Below are 5056 nucleotides of genomic sequence, written 5' to 3'. Positions count from 1 at the left end.
ATTTTAGAGATTTATAGAATGGGAAATAAAAGTGAGGTCAAAAAGGGAATTTGTTCCTTATTGAGACATTTAAACACCTCAGCTAGAACAGGTACCAGTTTTAAGGGCTGGAAACCAGTAAAGAAACTTCCAATAGAGGCATAACTGAAGGCAACAGAAACAGAGAAAATAATGTGGGATGAAGCCAGCATTAGAGAATAATGAATCAGATGTTTATTGTATACCTACTGTATGCAATGTACTTTGCTAGACTCCATGAGGATGACATATAAAAAGAAGCATGGGACACATTCCTCAATGAAAAGATTTTAAAAATCTAGTTTGGGGAAAAGCAGGAGGTGAAAGAATAAGACACTCAGTGCAACAAAATTCTCAATACTAGGACAGATACGAGTTTTTTATTTCATTTTTTCAATAAGTATTTGTTTTCTCTCTATTATGCCCCAATAATTTTTTTAAAACCTTGATACAAATATGAGTATTCAAGTAAATTCCTGCATTGACCAAGTACAAAAAAAATTGCCTCATTTTGCATATTGAATGCAAAACTTCTCTGTCAAGGAAAGTGTTTCATAATCAGTCCTTTGGAATCATGATTGGCTATTGCATTATTTTTTAATAATAAACATTTTTATTTATAGTTTTGGGTTCCAATTTTTATCCCTCTTTCCCTCGCTTCCCTCCCTCCTCCCTGAGGTGGAAAACAATCAGATATGGGTTATACATGTATGATCACATAAAGCATTACCATATTTGTCATTTTGTACAAGAAAACTTGCTTAAAAGGAAAAAAAATGAAAGAAAGTGAAAATAGCATGCTTCAGTCTATTCCATCAATATCAGTTCTTTCTTTGGAGATGAATAGTATTTTTCATCAATAGTCCTTTGGGATTGTCTTGGATCATTGTATTGTTGTGAATAGTCAAGTCCTTTACAATTCTTCATCTAACAATATTGCTATCTCTGTGTACAATGTTCTCTCACTTCACAATACATCATTTCATATGTGTCTTTCCAGGCCTTTCTGAAGTCATTCTGCTTGTCATTTCTTATAGCACAATATTAATCAAGAGTTTTTAAGTCTTTCAAAGCTGTTCATCTTTAAAATATTGTTATGGTACACATTGTTCTCCTGGTTATTCTTATTGAACTCTACATCCAAGATTTCTCATAAACTTTCCTTTTTATCATTTCTTACAACACAATAGTATTCCATAATGTGTTTAGTCATTTCCTAATTGATAAGCAACCCCTTAGTTTCCAAATCTTTGCCATTACAAAGCAAGCTGCTTCAAATGTTCTTGGACATTTGGGTCTTTTTCCTCTTTGATATTTTTGGAGTAGAATAATGGTGCCACTGGCCCAAAAGAGATGCAGTTTAGTGACTTATTTGGCATAGTTTCAAATTTATTTTCAGAATTTCTGGATCAATTCACAATGCATTAAGGTTTCTATTTTCCCAAAAGCCCCTCTAACATTTTTCTTTTTTTGTCATTTTTGCAAAATGATGAGTTTGAGGTGGAACATCAGAAATGCTTAATTTACACTTCATTAATTATGGGTGATTCGGATTATGTATTAATTTGGCTATCAATAGCATGGATTTCTTTAACTGAGAACTGACTTCATATCCTTTGATAACTTATCCTTTGGAAAATAGCTTATTCTTATAAATTTTAATAATTTCCCCACATATTTTTGGAAATCAGAACTTTAACAGTGATACTATGAGCAAAGATTTTTTCCACTTTCCCTTATAATTTTAACTGTATTGACTTTGTTTGCATAAAAGCTTTCTAATTCTACCTAATCAAAATTATACATTTTGTCTGTGATCCTTTCTTATCTTTTCTTTCATAACTTTCTCTTCCCCTCTCCAGAGATTTAAATGTTAATTTCTTTTATGTTCCTCTAATTTGTTTGTGACATGATCTTTTATATCTAGTCATATAAACATTATAGTTTATCTTGGTAAATGTCATGAAGTGTTGGTGTAAACCCAATTTCTTCCATACAGCTGTGGAGCATTTGTTTTGTCGTTGCTGTTGTTGTTGAATAATGATTCTTATTCTACTAGCTAAGACCTTTGTGGTTATAGAATGCCAGGCTACTGTGTTTGTTTGCTTCTATATGCAATCTGCTCCATTGATTTAATACTCAACTTTTAACCAATACCAAAGAATTTCTATAAGTAATGATTTATGGTATAGTTTGAAATCTGATGGTTCTAGGCTCCCTTCTTACCCACCTTTCCCCCCCTCATTATTTCCTTTAAGTGCTGACTTTTTGTACTTTCAGATAAATTTCATTATGATTTTTCTAGATTAAAATAGAATTATCCCATAGTAACTTGATTGGTATGGCACTGAATCAGTAAACTAACTTATGATAAAACTGTCATTTAAAAATAAATATAGGGGAGGGGCAGCTAGGTGGCACAGTGGATAAAGTATTGGGCCTGGATTCAGAAGGACCTGAGTTCAAATCTGACCTCAGACACTTGACACTTACTGGCTGTGTGACCCTAGGCAAGTCACTTAACCCTCATTGCCTTGCTTTAAAGAATAATAATAATAATAATAATAATAAATATAGGGGCAGCTAGGTGGCACAGTGGATAAAGCACCGGCCCTGGATTCAGGAGTACCTGAGTTCAAATCCGGCCTCAGACACTTAACACTTACTAGCTGTGTGACCCTGGGCAAGTCACTTAACCCCAATTGCCCTGCAAAAAAACAACAAAAAAAAAAACCCCAAAAAACCAAAAATAAATAAATAAATAAATATAGGGACATATAATACAACACCCATTCTGATTGAGATCACTAGAAAACAAGAACAAATGGATCTTTAATAATCTAAATAGTATCAGAAACCAAGGATTCTCAGATTCAGAAATGGAGTCTACTAAACCATACATAAGAATCCCTGCAGACTGAAAATGGACATAGAAAAATACAAACTAATGTTATTTGTTTTATTTTGCTAAATATTTCCCAATTATATTTTAATTTGGTTTGGGCCCACCTAGGAGTACTGGAGCGCATATATGGCCCATGAGCTGTGTGTTTAAGACCTTTGAGCTAAGTCAATATATTTATTTATTTTTTAATTTAATTAATTAATTAATTTATTTGTTGTGGAGCGACGAGGGTTAAGTGACTTGCCTAGGGTCACACAGCTAGTAAGTGTCTAGTGTCCGAGGCCAGATTTAAACCCAGGTGCTCCTGAATCCAGGGTCGGTGCTTTATCCACTGTGCCACCTAGCTGCCCTCTATAATGTCTCAATGTCCAATCGATTCCTCTTGATTCTTACAGATACATCTTTTTCCTGAACTGTTTCACTATAATGACACCACATAGCTAGGAGTTCGACCATGAACAATGTGCTTGCCCAAGTCATAGCTAAATCTTTCTGTTTCTCTTTCAGTTTCTACTCTCAGTAGATACATATTTGCCACCTTGTTGTTTTCTGAGTGTAGCCTAAGAGAATAAGCCTTTGTGGCAGCATTAATAGGTTTGGGTTGTTGTTGGTTTGTGGGGTTTTTGAGAGTCTGTTCCCCTCTGCCACCTTTTTCAGTTAGACTGAAAGGTGGCTTTAGATTTTCAGTCTCTACCAGCTGCATTAGTCTGATAAGGGCAACATCCTGGGAAACAGTCTGGAATACATTGAATGAAGCCAATCCTTAGCAGAAGCAATCTCAGGAGATATGTTCTGACTTTTTATGGGGATAGAAGAGAAGCTGAATTTATAGCAAGACAAGAAATTGTCACATTATGATTTCATTTGCAAAAAAAAAAATATTCCCTGATAATATCCAAGAGCCAGTATGGATTTCAGGATGAAAGACTTGTGTAATGATGGCATAAGTCAGTCAATAAATTCTCTCTGAAACCACATTCCGTCACTTTTATATTCTTTCTTTTTCTTCCCCTACTTACTCCTGTTTAATACTACCACAGACACCCAAAGGAACTAATAATAAGCTGGGACCTATTTGTTACAAAGATGTTCTTGTTGATATTGTTCACTAGGATTATTGGTAGCATTGAACTCGTAGTAGTAAAATTGTTGGTTTGGTCTGAAAGATGATTAGAGGCATTCCTAGTCAAAGGAGGCACTCTTGTTTATGTTTGACATTACAAGTGTGAGCATGGCTGCAAAGACTTAAACAGCAACAGTCTTTTTGTGGTTCATTATAACTTCTCTTCTTTGTACAACTCTTGCTACATATATGCTTAGTCAAAAGATATAAATTCCTACATTTGCCATGTCCAAAAAATGTATGTCTCATCTTGCATCTTGAGTCCATCAGCTCTCTTTTAGGAAATGAGTAGCATGCTTCATCATTAGTACTCTGGAATCATGATTGGTCATTATATTGATCTGAATTCTAAGTTGTTTTCATTACATTGTTGTTTTCTGTATACTTTTCTCTCTATTCTACTCACTTCTTTCTGTATCAGTTCATAAAAGTTTTGCCAAGTTTATCTGAAGCCACTGACACAATTTCTTATGGCACAATAATGTTCCATTATATTTACATACCTCAATTTGTTTGGCTATCCTCCAGTAGATGTGGACTCCATCAGTTTCCAAGTTTCCTTGCTACCAAAAAAAATTGCTGCCATAAATATTTTTTGTTCATTATGATCCCTTCCCTCTTTCTTAGACCTCTTTGAGGTAGGAGCATAGTAGTTGTATTATGCTGGATCAAACAGCATGCACAATTTAGTGATTTAAGGGAAGTGGTTGCAAATTGCTTTCCAGAATGGAACAATTCACAGTTCTAGAAATAGTGTGTAAGATATCTATTTTTATGTAACCCCATTAGAATTTGTTGTTTTCCCTTTTTTTTTTTGGTCATCATTACCAATTGGATGAGTATGGAGTTCCACCTCAGAGTTGCTTAAATTTTCATTCTCCAATTATTAGTAATTTGGAGCATTTTTCATATAGGTTTTTTTTTTTGCAGGCAATGGGGGTTAAGTGACTTGCCCAGGGTCACACAGCTATTAAGTGTCAAGTGTCTGAGGCCAGATCCGAACCCAGGTA

Source organism: Dromiciops gliroides, chromosome 3 (genome assembly GCF_019393635.1).
Source record: "Dromiciops gliroides isolate mDroGli1 chromosome 3, mDroGli1.pri, whole genome shotgun sequence".
Lineage (NCBI taxonomy): Eukaryota > Metazoa > Chordata > Mammalia > Microbiotheria > Microbiotheriidae > Dromiciops > Dromiciops gliroides.
The sequence above is the reverse complement of the archived record's forward strand: the minus strand, read 5'-3'. Positions refer to the sequence as shown.